The 20569-nt window shown below is 46.2% G+C and overlaps 1 non-coding gene across 1 annotated transcript; it reads right to left on the bottom strand.

The window, feature by feature from the left end:
- Positions 1-20018: 20018 nt before the first annotated feature.
- trnav-cac (transfer RNA valine (anticodon CAC)) lies at positions 20019-20091 on the bottom strand. Its single transcript has one exon. It is a non-coding gene; the product is annotated as a tRNA-Val (tRNA).
- Positions 20092-20569: the final 478 nt, after the last annotated feature.

Genomic DNA, 20569 nt, shown 5'->3' with positions numbered 1-20569 from the left:
AAGCCTCTAACTCTTTTTCGCCGAGGATTCGGTAACGCACAGTCCCAGGTTGTCATTGTGCGTTTTGGCTGCATGAATCTATTCTGCAAATGTTGCCAGCTGTGCTATTATTCAGTTAGTTCCCACTCCAATATATTATGAGCATTCAGTTCAAGTGAAACGATAACAATTTTTTACATGGATCATGTTCCTTCATCCAACCCATTAGAAATAAATTATGTTATTGGGTTTAAAGAAACTGGTGGAAATTGATTCTATTGATACATATATAGAACTGGAACTTCGATCTCAAGTGCTTCACCTATCAAGAATAGACACACACACAATCAATGGTTTTACAACTGAGTCGTAAACACTTACTATTTTAAACCATTCTCATGCACCGTGTAAATGAGATAGGGATAAAACTTCATCACATGTAAAGAGAAAATGAATGATTGATGATACCACTGTTCCTCAGTAATTATATTATTATTTATTTTATTCTGAAGAAGATTATCGGCTAAGTAACGGTGATTAAAAGAATTCTTACTTTTGCATGCCGTCAATTTTATAAGGTTTTGAATTTAAAAATGGTGTTACAAAAGTTATCGCCGAGACCTGGAATCAAAGCTGTTTTTCGGTGGCATAAGGAGTGGTTTTACCCAATCATTTAAAGATGATTGCAAAGAATCACGTGGCGTTAAATTCACATCACGGTTACCATTTGTTTCGGTGTGAAGCAAGTGGATTGAAAAGGACAATAATGTTAAATACAGAGTCAGGCAACAACTACACAGTCACATCAAAGCCTCCCAGGGCAGGTACAGTACTCGTTAGACACAGAGTAAAGCTTCCTCTACATTGTCCCATCAAACTCTCCCAGGACAGGTACAGCACGTGTTCGATACAGAGTAATGCTCCCTCGACACTATCCCATCAAACCCTCTCAGGATAGATACAGCCCGTGTTAGATACACAGTAAAACTCCCTCTGCACTGTCCCATCAAGCTCACCCAGGGCAGGTACAGTACGCGTTAGATACAGAGTGATGCTCCCTCTGCACTGACCCATCAACACTCCCAGGGTTGGTACAGAACGGGTTAGATACAGAGTAAAGCTCCCTCAAAACTGTCCCATGAAACTCTCCAAGGGCAGGTACAGCATGCGTTAAATGCAGAGTAAAGATTCTTCTAAACTGTCGCATCAAATGCTCCTAGGGCAGATGCACCACAGGGTTAGATAGAGAGGAAAGCTCCCTCTACATTGTCCCATCAAACTCTCAGGGCATGTACAGCACAAATTAGTTACAACATAAATCTCCCGCGACACAGTCCCATCAAACTCTTCCAGGGGCAGGTGCATGTTGCATATGCAATAACTCAGCAGGTTTACGACCGTGAACTCAATCAGGTGCATCCTGACGTACTTTTCCAGCTCTAGAAACAAAGGATTAAACATGGAGGCTTTCTTTATATACAAAAGTTGCATGTGTGTGTCTGTGGCCCAATGACCTTCGACGGTCGGTCCCCCTGGTGGCAGGTAAACCCGGGCATATATACATTACAGTGCAGCACGTGTTTAAATCTCCCTCTACACTGTCCCAGCAAACCCTCCCAGGGCAGGCACAGCACAGGATAGATACAGAGTAAAGCTCCCACTATACTGTCCCATCAAACTCGTCAGGGCAGGTAAAGTACGGATTAGATACAGATCAAAGCCCCCTCTACATTGTCTCATCAAAGATACAGAGGGCAGGTACAGACTAAAGCTTCCTCGACACTGTCACATCAAACCCTCCCAGGGCAGGTACAGTATGTGTTATATACAGATTAAAGCTCCCCCTATATTGTCCCATCAAAGACTCACAGAGCAGATACAGCCCATCTAAGATATACAGCAAAGCTTCCTCTAACCTGTCCCATCAAACCCTCCCAGGGCAAGTACAGCATGGGGTAGATACAGAGTAAAGCTCCCTCTACACTGTACCATCAAATCCTTCCAGGACAGATGCAGCATGGGTTAGGTACAGAATAAATCTCCCTCTACACTGTTCCATCAAATCCTCCCAGGACAGATCCAGCACGGTGTTAGATACAGAGTAAAGCTCCCTCTACACTGTCCCATCAATCTCTCCCAGGGCAGGTGCAGGACGGGGTTAGATACAGAGTAAAGCTCCCTCTACACTGTCCCATCAATCTCTCCCAGGACAGGTCCAGCATGGGGTTAGATACCGAGTAAAGCTCCCTCTACACTGTCCCATCAATCTCTCCCAGGGCAGGTACAGCACAGGATTAGCTGCAGAGTGAAGCTCCCTCTACACTGTCCCATCAATCTCTCCCAGGGCTGGTACAGCATGGGTTATGTTAGCCCAAATCTTTTCCTGGAAGAATCACTCGACACTCGGGGTCGGTTCCAACGCCAAAATGTCCTTTATTACACCGGCGGGGAGAGAGCCTCTGGTCCAACTCCAGGCACTCCACTCCACCGAACAAAGAAATTCATCGATATTCATATGTTTTACAACAGTTCATTGCAATTACTTAGCCCATGTCGGCTGGACACAATCCAATCATCATGACTATAAATTACAAATCAATTCCACTGGGCCAATGACTGTGTGATCACCTCATGTTTTAGCTGGGGCTTATTCATGGCCTCGTGATATTCTCTAGATCCCCTTATCTCCACTGTCCTTGGGTTCTGTCTGCACCTAACCTCCTTATCCTTACACATCACAGGAATTTCTTTGTTCAGTATTCTGCTCGGACATCTTGTCTGTGGTTTGATGATTAAGGATGTTCTGCTGAGCTCGCTCTTTCCAGTGTTCCTGTATACGGAACTGCAGTGTCATCAACTATCCAAAAATGTATTCAAGCTAACTGTTAGCTGAATTCCCCTAGTGCTTTTCAGAATCCCTGGCAGCCATTTTATATCTGGCTACCATTTTACACATACATATGTGCATACATATATTCAGCAGGTGCCTTTGCCTTTGCCCTACAACAATCCCTCTTTTCGGTAATGGACTAATCCTAGACTCCTTTAACCGACAACATAATTTGTTACTCGACTTATATTTTTATGTACCACCCGGTACTTCTTGTCACAACGTGCTGGCCAGTCACGTGGTGTCAGATGTCCCAGTTGCTAAGATCAAATTGATATAGTTCAGATTCCCCTGTCCCTCTGCAGGACAAGTCACTTTATTTACTTGAGCCCTTGTTCTGATACTCCTTTGTCGTGCATAATGCCTGCAGGATCGACAGGCCATGACTCTCCATGTTAGAGCTAAGACCAGCTGTATCCCTACCAGTATGTGTGATATTATTCCAATCCAGGGGTGGATGTTTACGTTCATGCCCCAGTCCCAGACCCTCCTCCACCAACTCTGGTTTTGTAACTCTTGGTCAGTATCCTTCTCCAGTATTTCAATCTTTGTCTGTAGTTGGTGGTAGAGTCTGACACACTGGTTTATTCTGAGTCTTAGTTCCCTTAATACTGCAACTAAATGTGGGATAGGGGCCTGCTCTGGCTCGTCATAATCCTGCAGGTGATCGTGGAGCTGATCGATGGCGTTAATGATTTTGGGCCTCGGTGTCTAACCTGAATAATGCGGGCTTGTCCTATTGTGAGGTCATAGGGCTGTGAAGCAAAAGTTTGGTTGCGAGATCTGGCATTGTAAGCCATTGTACCGATATGAATGTGCCGTGGTAGAGACACAGTATTTCCCTTTGCCCCCGTAACCTGTTCTGGCAAAATGTGTGGGGGCAGGTACTATTTCCAATACACATTCATCGGTTGGATTAAATCCACATTCGACTAGTTCTCCCTGCCCCACCGGGTGAGGGCACACCGTAATGTCACCCGTCTGCTTGCATCCCGTCAGGGAGATCCCATAGAGTGTGTTATCTCTGCGGACTGCAGGGGCTGCGGTCAGATAGTAATGGAGGGAGGTGATTTCCCGTATGATCCCGATATTCTACAGTTGATAAAGGGGAAACGGTCCTGAGTCTTGTGTGACTATAGGTATCATCAGGGCTATTCCCACTCCGGCAGCTTTGCCCATTCGGCAGTTTGGGATCACTGGGCATACTCTGGTTAGTCCCTTCAGAGTGCAATTACCCAGTGTCCCCTTCAGTTTGGCCAACTGAGCCAGATGTGGGCTGTCTATCCAGTCTGGCAACTCCCCGCTTTGGATATGATCGAGGTTGTGGCGTATCTGTCCCACCATCCATGGGCCATAAGCGTGACAGAGTTGTCCCTGTCTAAGTTTTGCGGTATCTTCTCTCTCTCTGTCGATAAGCTGATTGATTGTTTTTGCCTGAGATTCCAGGACCGAGAGGCCATCCAATTGGATTTCGGCACCCTCTCTTCCGAGTTCGGATTGACCTTCCTGAGTCCGCTCTGCCCGTTCTAATAATCCCTTCATCACCCCTTTAAGCTGCTCCACCCTTTCATTTAGCCTTTGTATGTCCAGTGAGTTTACTATGGAGGTTCCGGCATTAAAATCGGTCGCAACATCATTAACTATTTCCCTCTTAGTCCAATTAACTGGCTCCTGTCCTCGGAATCTACTGGCGCCCATGGTTTCGGCAGCCTGCTGCATTACAACTTTACTTAATACATTATACATATTTCGTGCCTGTTCTGTACAATATTCCGGCATCTGTATACCTGAGATATTGATCAGGACAGGCACAATTTCATGCTTAACGTTATCATACAATAGTTCACCCTCGTTGGACAGCACGATCCCTTTTTCCGGTCCCCTTGGAATTGTTGGACATGACAATTCCATGGGGAGTGTGGTGGTTCTTATGGGGCGTGGTGTCGGAGGGGGTGAGAAGCATACATACAATGATATTGCGGCAGCCTCTACCTCCTCATAGTATCCACACAGCCCCACCCAATCTTTATGAGTGACTAACGGTTGTGGCTGGGCAGGAGGCGCGCAAATTATTCCAAAGGTACATTCATCGGGCCCCCCCGGCCTCCCTTCGTCTAATGCAACTGCTTCTTGTACCCGTGGAGCATTGCACACATACTCTATTCTTATCCGGATTCATTTGCAGCCACGTGTTAAAATAAGTTCTGTCCTTGCTCCAGTCCTTGGCTGCTGGAATGCATATTTCGTCAGTCAAAGTAAACAAAACCCCATAGTTGATAGAGTTGTGTCTTTCTTGCGTGTACTGTATCTCTCGTAGTCTGTCTGTATTATCCAGTGCTTGTGTGAGCCTCAAGGTTCCCAGTATCATGAGTCCCCAGAGTCGAAGTCACCATTGCGGTCCCATCTCGGTGATGGTTTTATCTGCAAATTTTAAACAGATAGCCTGGTCGTCACCAGGTGTTAGGTTCTGGTCTACAATGTCGCGGTCACTCTGTGGAATCGGAGGTAAGGGTTAGGTTATCCATATTCTTTATAGTCGTACCATCTCGATCACTTCATGTCCCTGTCTGGGCTGCCGACGGCTTTGTATTTGAGCCTGCTGTGCTCGAGCCTGCACGATGACCCATCTAAATATTATCCAAACTCTAATCAACACCAATGCCACCACTATTCCTCCAAACATCGCAGTCTGCTTTACTGTTAGGTTGGGTTTGTGGACTACACCTACCCACCGTGGGATACATTGGCTCGTTTGCCATAGGTGATGGTGCTTTGGCTGCACACTGCACTATCTGTCTGGTCCTGTTTTTTAAAATCTCTTCCAGCTTATTTATCTTAGTTTTTAACTCTTGACCAGCTAGTTCTGTTTTATTTTTATTCTGACTATCCCACCATTTCCACAGTCTGTCAGGTGAGTCTTCTTTATTTTAGTAAGAAATTCAAATTAGCAAGGTCCAGTGTAAAACAGCTGTCAATGGAAAGGGTTAACTCCTTTACAGGTTGGTAAGAAGGCCTGATGTCATTACGTGACTTCGCGTAGTCATCCAAATCTTTTTGCCTTCAATCCTTGCTTAGAAATTAGGAATCCGTTAAAACAGCAAAAATCATTAGTAAAGTGGTCAAAATAAAAATCTTCTCATCGGGAAAGACAGTATTTTAGATTAAACTCCAATTTTTTCCTTAACATCTAATTCAATTACTTGCCAAAGATTTTTTTTGAAATGAGAGCACACATTTTTAATAGCTATTTTGTTTACTGAAATCCAATTTTCACATAAGCTGTATACATGCCAACATTTCGGTTTTTTTTAACGGTCCCGTTCATTGGGCAAATCTTGTGTTTTATTTCTCTCTCTGCTGAGTTCGCATAGCTTAGATCTTTTCTCCTCATTATTTTCAAAAACCTACTGCTTGTTGAGACTGTTCGGGACTTTTCTTGATTAACAAAGTCTATTCTGGAAATCTTTTCAAACTGCAGTGAAACTTTCTCGTTATTTAAAATCATTATCAATGGAGAGTGTCTTTCACATCCTCCAATTTATTTTTCCTTTTCCCAATTAAACCAATATCTTTTTCACAGCCAATATCAGCTAATATTTAGTAAGTTATGTCTTTTTCCATCGCAAACACTTTTTTTTCAGCACTTATTTAGTACGTTACGTCTTTTTTTCCAAACCTTTTAGTTTTATTTTTTAAAAGAGATCAGATTTAACTTTTTGTTTTAAATGTATCACATTTTGTTGCGCCTTCTCTTAAGCAGTGGTACTTGAAACCCTCACAACAAAATTAACTCTTCACTGTTCCCATCCTAACTTCTGCTCCCCTTTTGTAGAATTTGTATTTATTGTTGAATTACAAAATGTCTAATATGGTATTACTCGATTTTTTTGCCTAACTTCCGTTTTAGAAGCTGATCAAAAACTCTAATCTTTTGCTCTGTAACTTCAATTTTGTGGTACTATATCTCATAAATTACATCTTTTTTAAGCTTCAGTTCCTGACGCAGAATGTGTACTTTTATTAAAAAGGCTTCCAAACCCAAGATTTTCCGATACAACCAAAATGTTTATCAATGAGACTTACGTGAAATATCTCAAAATCCCAATTCAAATATTGTACTGCCAATCTGTAATTTAAAAGTCTCTTTCCTGAGCTAAAAGCTTTCGCGTCAAGGTTTTACACAAAGGAAAAATGGGAGCGTACTTCCCCAGCATGCAGCCTCCAGAGACACAGGCTTTTTTAAAAGGCATTACAGCTTCCCTTCTCCATTCTTTATCTCATTCCTAGACAGATATTCACAAAAGTCTCTTTTCATTCAACAAAGTTTATTGTTTGGCTGGCTCTATTCTTGGATCCATACTTCACTTAAGATAATCACTATCAGGTTTTTTTTTATTTCTTACATGTTGATTAACTTCCTCTGTTAATTTTTTGTGGGTTTGAAGAATCAAGACCACGTCTTTCTCATCTTTATCTTTCCTTTCCTTCTCCCACCATTTGATGGCGGGTCCTGGGGGTTCCATCCTGACTTGATCATCTTCTCAATTAGTTTCTTTTGTTTTTCCGCCAGGTGGCAGGTAAGGGCCCCTTCTAGTCCCCACTCGAGATTACTTGCTTTATTGGCCATTCCTGGGTAGGACTAGAACCGTTAGGAATCGACTCTCTGAGGTTCACTTTCTTCCTAGCGTAACTTGTAGCAGACCGTCTCCTGGCTACTGTCAGGTCACAAGTTCTGTTATTACACAAAGTTATACAATTCTTAAAATGCGTTTAAGCAATTCCCGCAGTGCCCCACGCCTCCTCAACGACTACCTACCACCGTTTTGTCTGTCTGTCCGACCCTCTTCACAGGTTTGGTTTCCTTTGGTCGCTGTGCACCGCCTGGTCTCTGGGGTATATTTTCAAATCACATGACTGGGTCCGGGAGATGTCGCTCGGTATCACGATCCCACGGTCTAAGTGTGTGCCCTACGCCTACTTAATTCTTGGCCGTCACGTGGGACAAACGTCCTCTTAATTCAGGCTCAGGCTAAGCGTTTGAGATGTTAGATCGCCTCGTCGTGTCGATCAACCGGCCTCCACCTTCCGCACCCTTTATAATTAAAATGTTTTTATACTCACCCGGGTTTTTCCAAGGACGTCCAGCGACTCCGGGAAATCCTGTTTTTGACACCACTGTCAGCGCAAATGCTTTCGTGGAAGAATCACTCGACACTCGGGGTCGGTTCCAATGCCAAAACGGCCTTTATTACGCCAGCGGGGAGAGAGCCTCTGGTCCAACTCCAGGCACTCGACTCCGCCGAACAAAGAAATTCATCGATATTTATATGTTTTACAATAGTTCATTACAGGTTACTCAGCCCACTTCGGCTGGACACAATCCAATCATAATGATTATAGATTACATATAGGTTTAAATGGGCCGATAGAATTAACCCCGGTACATCAGGGGGCTGCATGATCAGTTCATGACAGTTGGGGGCTGATTCATATCCGTGTGATGTTTTCCAGATCCCCCCTTATTTTCGTTAATCATGGGTTCCGCCGGTGCCTAGCTCCTTATCTCCGTGGTTGCTAGGCACCCCATCTGCCCCATCTGGGGGTCACTGACTTGACGACATTCCGTACTAGGTACCGCAGTGTTCTGTATACTATCTTGCCTCAAGTTGTTGATTCAAGACATTCCTGGTACCAGGCTCTGCACGGTCAGCGCTCAGTCAGCAGTTTCAGCTAACTTGGCTTACCGAGCCCCCATCATGCTTTACTAAGCCCCCTGGCAGCCATTTTATATTTGGCTAACATTTTAAACATACATACATTTATATATTCAGCAGGTGCCTTTGCCTTCCTACAACAGTGTCTTTCAATTTGTTTATTTACCCTTTTTACCTGCTTGTTTCCTCTCTCTTTCAAACTCACTTTCTTTATTTTTGCTTTCTAATTCCAGCATTACTTCTCTCCCTACTGAATCTATTCTCAGGTTTCCATCCCGCTGCCAAGCTAGTTTAAACCCTCCCCAACAGCACTAGCAAACCCCCCCGCGAGGATATTGGTCCCGGCTCTGTTTCGGTGCAAACTGTCCGGCTTGTAAAGGTCCCACCTCGCCCAGAAATGGTCCCGATGCCTCAGGAAACTAAAGCCCTCCTGCCTGCACCATCTCTCCAGCCACGTATTTACCTGCTCTATCCTTCTATTTCTGTACTCACTAGCTCGTGGCACCGGATGTAATCCGGAGATTACTACCTTTGAGGTCCTGCTTTTTAATCTCTCTCCTAGCTCCCTAAACTCTGCCTGCAGGACCTCATCTCTCTTGCTACCCATGTCATTGGTCCTGATATGGACCATGACCTCTGGCTGTTCACCCACTCCCCGCAGAATGGAGGTGATGGTGTTCCCATGCGCCTGCTGCCCTTGTCCTTCTCGGCGGTAGAGGTCACGGATTTGGGAGTAGTTGCCGAAGAAGCCTTGGTGAGTTGCTGCAGTGCATCTTGTAGATTGTACATACTGCAGCCACGGTGCGCCGGTGGTGGAGGGAGTGAATGTTGAAGGTGGTGGATGGCGTGCCCATTAAGCGGGCTGCTTTGTCCTGGATGGTGTTGAGCTTCTCGAGTGTTGGAACCGCACTCATCCAGGCAAGTGGAGAGTATTCAATCAGACTCCTGACTTGTGCCTTGTAGATGGTGGAAAGGCTTTGGGGAGTCAGGAGATGAGACACTCGCCGCAGAATACCCAGCCTTTGACCTTCTCTTGTTGCCACAGTATTTATGTGGCTGGTCCAGTTAAGTTTCTGGTCACTGGTGATCCCCAGGATGTTGATGGTGGGGGATTCGGCGATGGGAATGCCGTTGATAGCCGGGCCTGCTTAAGCTGCATGTTCCTGTCGCTGATTGCTGCCAGGTGACTGTTGGCTCCGCCCCGTGGGTTTACCTCGAACTTCAAACACGAAATCGGTTCTCCTGAATTCCAAGTTGTGTACGGAAATCAACCATCAAATGCCCTGTCATTAACCACAGGGGTTAAGGCAATTTTCTGATCACAAAGCGCTTTCAGTCCTTGTCCTTGTCCAGAAAATTGCAGATGTGGAAATTCGGGAGTTTAATGACTTTGAAAGGAGAACATTGTTGTTTTGTGCAGTTCCGGTCAGAGAAATGTTTGTGAAAGGAACTTTTTGCAGAAAGAGGGATTGAGCATTTCAGCTTGTTGCTGAACACTTCTCGCTGGGCACTGAGCTAAGCAGCAGCTTGCGAAGTGTAGTGGTGATCACGTTCGCCTCACATGCGAAAAGTCCGCAGTTCGATCACGGACAGAAACATTGTTGTTGAAACAAAAACATGTCTGCAATAAAATTGAACAAAAGCATTCCAGTGTACATTGATGCATGATGCAAACTACCTCAGGCCTGGGCCAAAGCTCCCTGTACACCGAGCACAGGCTGAGGAAAACCCCAGGGAAGAGGATATCCCGGTCACCGGGACTTCCAGCAACACTGAACAAGTGCCCGGCCTGAAACTATCCAGAGTAATAACTTGTAACAAGAGCATCCAACAGTCAGGATGGCCGAGCAGTCTAAGGCGCTGCGTTTAGATCACAGTCTTCTCTGGAAGCATGGGTTTGAATCCGACTCTTAACTTTCATTGTTTTTAATTACAAACTCATTTGTTTTGACACCACTCTGAAGTGCTTTGGGACATCCATCTAACTTAATAAAATTACTCCACTTCAATTACAAACGGTGATATCAAATTTACTTCCCAAACCAGGAATCGATCTCAGGTGGCTGAAGCGAAAGGAATAGTTTTGTGAAGCATTGAAAGGTGCCCTCTAAATATCTCGCACTGCTAATTTAAAAACACAGTTATAATTTGTTTCGGTGCAAAAGAAGGCAGGCTCGAAGGGCCAAATGGCAGACTCCTGCTCCTGGTTCTTGTGTTCTTATGCAGATCACAGAACAAATCATTAAATTATCAACTCTCCCTCAGTTCGCATTCCTTTTATTGTGCAAAGAAGAACATGGGTTCAGTGAAGATGTTTCCCCATGAAAGCAACATAAAGTTTAAGGAAAATAATTCGCCCAACTCAAACCCACGACCCTGAGATTATGAATCTCATGTTCTACCGACTGAGCTCACCGGGCTTCTCAACATTTACCCTGTCAATCCCCTTCAGCATATTGTCCGTTTCAATGAGATCACCTCTCATTCTTCTAAACTCCAGAGAGTATCAGCATATTCTACACAATCTCTCACCATAGGACAGTCCTCTCATCCCAGGAATCAATCTGATGAACCTTCGTTGTACCACCTCCATGGCAAATATATCCTTCCTCAGATAAGGAGACCAAAACTGTGTGCAGTACTCCAGGTGTGTTCTCACCAGGGCCCTGTACAATTGTAGCAAGACTTCCTTACTCTTATATTGTGGGCTATATATTAAGTATTATGGGCCGAATATCCTGTTTTTCTGCTGATTCTACGGTTGTATAAAAAGTTATTAAAATTCGGCCGTCGCTCAGCAAACATATTTGTATTTCCTTCAGTGTGCAACACATGTGGGTGGATTAATGATGATTGAAACAATTATTCAGTATCGCACAGACTTGAATTATTTTTGTCAACTTGCTCTGTAAAAATGCTTTCCCTGACCAGGAATCAAACCCAGACCACGGCAGTGAGAACACCAAATCCTAACCACGAGACTACCAGGGAACACTGCTTGCAGCCTCTGCGATAGCTTTAAATATAGTCAGCTTACAATCACAGCTGAGAATTGTGCGGTGACACGGGGTGTAACTGGATTTGCTGGGAGCAGCGTGGAGGCCCCAACCTGCGTGAGAACACCAGCGGCAGGTCGGGGCCATAAAAGGAGCGGTGAGCGGCGGCCTGGGAGCAACGTGGTGGTGTACCACGGCAAGGTACAGCGCGAGCTGGTGCAGGAGGGCGACGGCAGCGAAGAGTGACGTCATCAAAGTCCAGGTCGGTGATTGGCGCGTGGGCAGGTACGGCAGGAGCAGTGAGAGACTGTGGAGGGATGTGATCGGGGCCCAGGGGTGGTGTGAGTTCAGGGCCAGGGGCCCAGTGTCAGCACGGGCCAGCCCACACTGCGATATGTGTGGGCACTGGGTCCGTGCAGCAGAGCTGGTCTCCAGTGGTCTTGGATAACCCTTGCCACTGGACCAAGACCTCGCTCTATCAAGCCCGTGTGATGGCTGGGGTGCAACGGCCACCACACGTTTAAAAAATCCACGCACAGGCATCTTCCACCCTTCAACATGCAGTTCGGGACCTGGAATATTAGGTCCATCATTGGAACACCTGTGAACTCATCCTTTTTTGGCGTGGATGCAAGTCATCCTCACTTCGAGGGACTGCCGATGATGATGATGAACTGGATTTGCTGCAGTCCGCGGGCAGCAGGTGATGAAAGCGGGCGTGAGAGGGTGAGTGACAGGTGGGCACTGCTTCTGATGCTGTCTGACCCACGGTGGGAGTGGCCGGGGATTTTAAAGCCCTTTCATTGCACCAATGCAGAGTAAATGAAACTGTGTTTCAGGAACCTTCATGTATACAAACATGGGCACTCTGCACTGTAGACCTCGTGGTGCAACGGTCGTGTGTCTGACTCCATATCAGTAGGCTGCGTGTTTATATCACGTCGGGGTCACTGAACTTTTCCATATTGTTCTTCCGGAATTGAGATTTACTTTGCTGTATCACAATTTACTTTCCCACCCATCTTTGTACCATCAGCAAACTTGGCTCCATTACACTGGGTCCCGATATCCCTGGGATATGCGAGGGAAGACACACCGGAGAAGTGTGAGCTTGTGGACCGGAGAAGTTGCAGCTGCTGGAGCTGTACGTTTTATCGGGGAGGGACGGGGGGAGAGCCCGCCGAGCGACCGGAGAAGCTGAGAAGCTGCTGTGCTTTTCATCGGGTTTGACACTGTTTAAAAATGGCAGAGTGCCAAGTTTTCTCTCCCTACTGCCCATGCGCGAAGGTTTCGGCAGTGTTTTCGGCGCAGGCATTTGGCTCCGGCCCCCACTTTACCATCGACACCACGCCAGGACTCTGGGGACTGTACACAGCGGCCAGGATGGGGCGAGTTTTTCCCCGAGCCGTTTCCAGCGCGCAAACTCGGTGCGCTTGAGGTCAGTGCGCCGACAAAACTGCTTGGGGAAAATCTAGCCCTTGAAGAGTAAGGAGTACACTGAAGGAAATACAAATATGTTTCCCGAGCAACTGTCAAATTTTAATAACTTTTTATACAACCATCGAATCAGCAAAAAAACAGGGCACTCGGCCCATAGTACCTAATATATAGCCCACAGTACAAGAGTAAGGAAGTCTTGCTACAATTGTACAGGGCCATGGTGAGACCACACCTGGAGTACTGCACACAGTTTTGGTCTCCTTATCTGAGGAAGGATATACTTGCCTGGGAGGTGGAACAACAGAGATTCACCAGATTGATTCCTGGGATGAGAGGACTGTCTTAAGTTGAGAGATTGTGTAGAATGGGACTATACTCTCCGGAGTTTAGAAGAATGAGAATTGATCTCATTGAAACACACAATATTCTGAAGGGGATTGACAGGGTAGATGTTGGGAGGTTGTTTCCCCCGGCCTCGAACCAGGGGGCACAGTCTCAGGTTAAGGGGTCGGCCATTTAAGACAGAGATGAGGAGGAATTTCTTCACTCAGAGGGTTATGAATCTGTGGAATTCTCTGCCCCACAGGCCTGTGGATGCTGAGTCTCTGAATATATTCAAGACTGCGTAAGATAGATTTTTGGAGTCTCGGGGAATCAAGGGATCGGGAGATCGAGCGGGAACGTGGAGTTGAAATCAACGATCAGTCATGATCTTATTGAATGGTGGAGCAGGCTTGAGGGGCCGTATGGCCTACTACTGCTCCGATTTCTTATGTTGTTACCTGTGCTGGCTCTGTGAAATAAATTTCCAATTAGTCCCATTCCCCAGCACTCTGCAAATGTTTCTGTTTCAACTATATTTCCCTTTGGAAAGTTAATATTAAATCTGCTTCAAAAACTCTGTCAGGCAGAAAAATATTCACATTAATTTTATACAGTCCCATTTTAAACAGGCTTTGCAAGTCATGAATTATTATCCCTTCTCATTTTACACACCGCATTTTAGGACATTGCTTTAAAATGTTTGGTGCCTGTGACACCAGCCATTGTTAGATTTAGTCACACACCATCCTGACTTGGAAATATATCGGTCGTTCCTTCATCGTCACTGGGTTAAAAGCCTAGAACTCCCTCCCGAACAGCTCTGTGGGAGCACCTTCACCACACGGACTGCAGCGGTTCAAGATGATGGCTCGCCACTATTGTGTTCCTCACACAGTTGAGGCTGCACACAGAGAGATTAAAGTAACAGTGACCTCAGTCTTTAATAAGACATTCCAGAGTGAGGAACAGGCCTCAGGGACTGGCTTATATATAGTGCTCCCAAGGAATGTTGGCATCCCTTGGGACTTCAGGGGATGAGCTCCCTGGTGGCGGAACATGGTAGTGCATGCTTTACAGATACACAACATCACTCCCCGCAAAGTCAAAGTGAAAACTATTTCCAAGGTGAGGCGGTCGGGAGCCTTTCTTTCCCTGGTGGACCGCCTCGGTACAAATATCTGTTCTGGTGTGTTGGCTGTGCCCTTGCTGGGCTGGCGTGTTGTTAGCCCTGCAGGGCTGCTGGGTGAGCCTGGCCTTGCTGGGCTGTTGAGCGTGATGGGTTCTATTTACTGGTCCGGCATGGTGTCGTTGATCCTTTGGGTGTGTGTTGTGGGCTCGAAAAAGGTGGTGTCTGCTGTGGGTTGTTCAGGGTAGTCTGTGAACCGCAGCCTCGTTTGGTCCAGGTGCTTTCTGCAAATTTGTCCATTGTCCAGTTTGACGACAAACACCCTATTCCCTTCTTTCGCTATCACCGTGCCTGCGATCCACTTGGGACCATGTCCATAGTTTAGAAAATACACAGGGTCATTCAGATCAATTTCCCGTGACACAGTGGCGCGACCATGGTTTACATTTTGCTGCTGCCACCTGCTCTCTACCTGATCATGCAGGTTGGGGTGAACCAGCGAGAGTCTGGTTTTAAGTGTCCTATTCATGAGTAGCTCAGCCGGGGGCACCCCTGTGAACGAGTGGGGTCTAGTGCGGTAGCTGAGCAGTACTCGCGACAGGCGGGTTTGGAGTGAGCCTTCTGTGACTCGTTTAAGGCTCTGTTTGATGGTTTATACTGCCCGCTCTGCCTGCGCATTGGAGGCTGGTTTAAACGGGGCCGAGGTGACATGTTTGATCCCGTTGCGGGTCATGAATTATTTAAATTCGACACTGGTGAAACATGGACCGTTGTCAATGACCAGTAGGTCAGGCAGTCCGTGGGTGGCAAACATGGCCCTCAGGCTTTCAATGGTTCCCGACATTATGTCACATTTAATCCATTTTGAAAAAGCATCCACCACCACCAGGAACATTTTGTCGAGAAACGGGCCCGCATAGTTGACATGGATCCTCGACCATGGTCTCGAGGGCCAGGACCACAAAGTTAGCGTTGTTCAACTGAGCACATATGCTGCATTGCCATACACAGGACTCGAAGTCAGAGTCGATACCGGGCCACCACACGTGGGATCTGACTATCGTTTTCATCATTACGATACCCGGGTGTGTGCTGTGGAGATCCGAGATGAATGTCTCCCTGCCCTTTTTTGGTAGCACTACGCGGTTACCCAACAACAGGCAATCTGCCTGAATGGACAGCTTGACCTTTCGCCGCTGGAACGGCTTGATTAGCTCTTGCATTTCAACGGGGATGCTGGCCCAGCTCCCATGCGGTACACAGTTTTTTTATTAGGGATAGCAGAGAATCTTGGCTGGTCCAAGTCCTAATCTGGTGGGCTGTGACAGGTGATTTGTTATTTCCAAACGCTTCCATGACCATCAACACGTCTGCGGGCTACATCACCATCAACAAGTTTGCAGGCTGCACCATTTCCACCCCTGTGGTGGGCAATAGTAGCTGACTGACAGCATTCGCACAGTTCTTGGTGCCTGGCCTGTGGCGGATGGTATAGTTATAGGCTGATAGCACGAGTGCCCACCTTTGTATGCGGGCTGAGGCATTCGTATTTATCCCCTTGTTTTCAGTGAACAGGGATGTGAGGGGCTTGTGATCGGTTTCCAGCTCAAATTTGAGGCCAACCAGATACGGATGCATTTTCCTTTCCAGCAACACACACAATAATGCCTCTTTCTCAATCATGCTGTCGGCCCTCTCGGCCTTAGACAAGCTCCTGGAATAATAAACGACAGGTTGCAACTTCCCCGCAACGTTAGCATGTTGTAATACACACCCGACTCCGTACGACGACGCGTCGCATGCTAGCACAAGTCTTTTACATGGGTTATACAATACAAGCAGCTTGTTGGAGCATAAAATGTTTCTGGCTTTCTCAAAAGCAATTACTTGTCTTTTTCCCCATACCCAGTTCTCACCTTTGCGCAATAACACATGTAGGGGCTCTAAAAGGGTGCTTAACCCTGGTAGGAAGTTACCAAAATAGTTGAGGAGGCCCAGAAACGGCCACAGCTCCATGATGTTCTGTGGCCTGGATGCGTTCCTGATAGCCTCTTCCTTGGCATCTGTGGGCCGAATGCCATCCGTTGCGATCTTTCTCCCCAAATACTCCACTTCTGTTGCCATGAAGGCACATTTCAACCTCTTCAGCCACAGCCCTTCGCGATCCAGTCGCTGGAGGACCTCCTCCAGGTTTTGTAGGTGCTCAGCGGTGTCCCGATCCATGACCAATATGTTGTCCTGAAAGACCACTGTGCGTGGTACGGACTTGAGTCGGCTCTCCATGTTACTCTGGAAGATCGCTGCAGCCGACCGAATTCCAAACGGGCAACTGTTGTAGATGAACAGTACCTTGTGCGTGTTGATGCAGGTGAGGCACTTCGAAGACTCCTCCAGCTCCTGCGTCATGTAAACCGAAGTCAGGGCGAGCTTGGTGAACGTCTTGCCTCCTGCCAGCGTCGCAATTAGGTCGTCTGCCTTAGGTAACGGGTATTGGTCCTGTAGCGAGAAACGATTAATAGTTACTTTATAATCGCCGCAAATCCTGACTGTGCCATCACTTTTGAGTACTGGAACAATCCGGCTGGCCCACTCGCTGAATTCCACTGGGGAGATGATGCCCTCGAGTTGCAGCCTGTCCAGCTCGATTTCCACTCTCTTCCTCATCATGTGAGGTACTGCTCGCGCCTTGTGGTGAATGGGTCGTGCCTCTGGGACCAAGTGGATCCGCAACTTCGCCCCGGAAAAGTTTCCAAATCCTGGCTCAAAAAGGGAAGGAAATTTTTTCAGAACCTGGATACATGAGGCCTCATCGACATGTGATAGCGCTCGGATGTCATCCCAGTTCCAGCGGATTTTGCCCAGCCAGCTCCTTCCAAGCACTGTGGGGTCATCGCCCGGGACAATCCAGAATGGCAGTACATGCACCATGCCCTCGTAGGTGACCTTGACCATGGCGCTGCCCAGGACAGTGATAAGCTCTTTGGTGTATGTTCTCAGTTTCGTGTGGATGGGGCTCAGGGCTGAACTGAATGCCTTGTTGCATCACAGTCTCTCAAACATCTTTTTACTCATGATGGATTGGCTGGCGCCAGTGTCCAGTTCCATGGCTACGGCGAAGCCATTCAATTTTACGTGCAGCATAATAGGTGGACATTTCGTCGAAAATGTGTGCACCCCGTGTACTTCAGCATCTGCCTCCTCTCTCGAAGGCTCTAAATTGCTTTGATCCACCATGGACCGATCTTCCTCCGCCACGTGGTGGTTAGCAGGTTTTGCAGAGCTTGCAGCTCGTTTGCAAGCTCATTGGAGGTGCTCCATTGTTCCACAGCACTTGCAAACATACCCTTTGAAGCGTCATGAACAGGCTGAATGGAAACCTCCACAATGCCAACAAGCTGTGAATTGCCTTGCATTTATTCTTTGTTGGGGACTCTGAGTCATCTGGATCACCTGAGGCCTGCTGGCAGTTACAAACTCGTGGGTTCTGCCCTGTACATTTCTGCTCGCAAACACAGTTCCAGTTAATTTATGAACATTGCTAGCACTTGTGCGCTGAGAGATTTGTTGGGTGTTATCACTAGTGGACATAAACGCCTGTACTGTCGCAATGGCCTTATTGAGGGTCGATGTCTCTCCAGTCAAAATTTTTCGTAGGATGGTCTCTTGGCCAATGCCCAGTCCAACAAAGTCTCTGAGCATTTGCTTCGGGCAGCCATCAAACTCACATTGTCCTGCAAGTTGCATTAGCTCGGCGACGTAGCTTGCCACTTCCTGACCGTCAGATCGCTGGCACGTGTAGAACCGATACCTCTCCATCAGCACGCTCTCCCTCGGGTTAAGATGCTCCCGAACCACTGTACACAGCTCCTTATATGATTTATCTGTGGGATTCACCGGAGTCAGAAGATTCTTCATGAGGCTGTCGGTCGGTGCCCCACAGACTGTGAGGAGGGCCGCTCTCCTTTTTGCAGCGCTTCCTTCTCCTTCCAGCTCATTGGCTACAAAGTACTGGTCTAGCCGTTCGACATAGGCTTCCCAGTCCTCACCCTCCAAGAACTTCTCCAGGATGCCCACAGTTTGCTGCATCTTTGCGTTAGATTCGTATTCCCGTCGCCAGTTATTGTGTTCCTCACACAGATGAGGCTGCACACAGGGAGGTTAAAGTAACAGTGACCTCAGTCTTTAATAAGACACTCCAGAGTGAGGAACAGGCCTTGGAAGCCAGCTTTTATACAGTGCTCCAAAGGGATGCTGGGATCCCTTGAGACTTCAAGGGATGAGCTCCCTGCTGGCGGAACATGGGAGTGCATGCTTTACAGATATACAACAACCACCAGCTTCTCAAGGGCAATTAAGGTTGGGCAATAAATTCTGGCCTTGCCAGTGACACCCAGACCCTGTGAACTCATTTAAAAAAACATTATTTTAGGAGTCTGGTTCAAAATATTCATTGCTGACGACACCAGGAATCTGGGGCAACTTTTGTCAAATTGAGCTCAAAACTGGAGCGGAAATTCCTACCGTGCACAGATAATAGAATCAGTATTGAAGGTAAAATCACATGGTGCTCATTTTCAGAATCAACGCAGTAAGATTTGAAATAAAGTGAAGGAATTTTATGGTGAAAGGATTTGGAAATTAAATGTGACTTGTACTTCGCTCTTTAATTAAACTTTGTGGCGTCTGTCTGCCATTCATGTCTCTGTTGAATAAGGAAGGAGGGGTTTGACATTGACCAGACTGCACTGCTCCTGATATTTGTGAGCTCATCGGTTATAATGAGATGTTTTTACCCATTGGTCAGTGCCAACGTTCGCTCAGCTGTTACTTCGTGATACCAACTTTGTGAAAAGTTTGAATTGGTTTTAATGCAGTCACTGCCTGGTGTTTTTGTTGTAATTGTAATCCCCTTCTTTCACACTGAAACAAATCGTAACCGTGTTTTTAAATTAGCAGTGTGAGAGTTTTCGAGAGCATCTTCAAATGCTTCACAAAACCATTCCGATCCCTTCAGCTTCCCTGGTTCGATTCCCAGTTAGGGAAGTAATTTTGCTCCCACCGTTTTTAATTCAAGTTAACTAATTTAACTAAACTACATAGATGACCCAAAGCACTTCAGAGTGGTGTCAAAACAAATGAGTTAGTAATTAGAAATAAGGAATGTCAGAAGTTGGACTTGAGTTTCTGGGATGGAGTATAAATAACCCTCTGTGCACTGGAACTGGGAAGGGTGAATAATGAATGAGTTGTTTCCGGGTTTGAAATGCGGCTCAGATCTGCTGGTATTAACCGATAGCATTGTTGAGCAGAATGAAAGAAATGCTAACATGATCACTGAGGGTCAGTCGAAACTTCAACAACTTCATTTTAATAATTTGTGAAACTTTAATCATTGAGGAAGTTTTATTCCCTCTCTGATTTTACGCACTCTGTATTTTAGGAGACTGGTTTTAAATGTTCTTCATGGAATCAGAGAAGTTTACAGCACAGAAGGAGGCCATTGTCACATGAGCAATGAACATTTAAAACCAGTTTTTGTTAAAAAATAACGTTTCCGCCCGGGCTTGAACCGGGGACCTTTCGCGTGTGAAACGAACGTGATAACCGCTACACTACGGAAACTGCTGCCTAGTGCAGTGCCCAGAGAAAAGTTTCAGCGACAAGCTGAAATGCTGAATCCCTTTTTCTGAAAAAATTCCTTTCACAAACATTTCTCTGACCGAAACGCACAAAACAAAAATGTTCCTTTCAAATGTGGCAATTATTTTTGTTAAACTTTTATTTTGCTTTCATGGGATAACATAATTAATGATTCGATAATCTTCTTTTGCACAATGAAAGAAATTCTAACTGACGGAAAGTCACTACGTCAATAATGTGGTCTGTGCTCTGCATGTTTGTAATGTCGCCAAGTTTGCTGATGATACAAAGATAGGTGGGAAAGCAAGTTGTGAGGAGGACGCAAACAATCTGCAAAGCGATATTGATAGGCTCAGTGGGTGGGCAGAAATTTGTCAGATGGAGTATAATGAGGGAAATATGAGGTTATCCACTGTGGTAGCAATAATAAAAAAGCAAATAATTATTTAAATAGGGAGAG

This window comes from Pristiophorus japonicus, unplaced genomic scaffold (genome assembly GCF_044704955.1).
Source record: "Pristiophorus japonicus isolate sPriJap1 unplaced genomic scaffold, sPriJap1.hap1 HAP1_SCAFFOLD_58, whole genome shotgun sequence".
Taxonomy (NCBI): domain Eukaryota; kingdom Metazoa; phylum Chordata; class Chondrichthyes; family Pristiophoridae; genus Pristiophorus; species Pristiophorus japonicus.
This window is presented reverse-complemented; position numbering and strand designations above follow the sequence as displayed.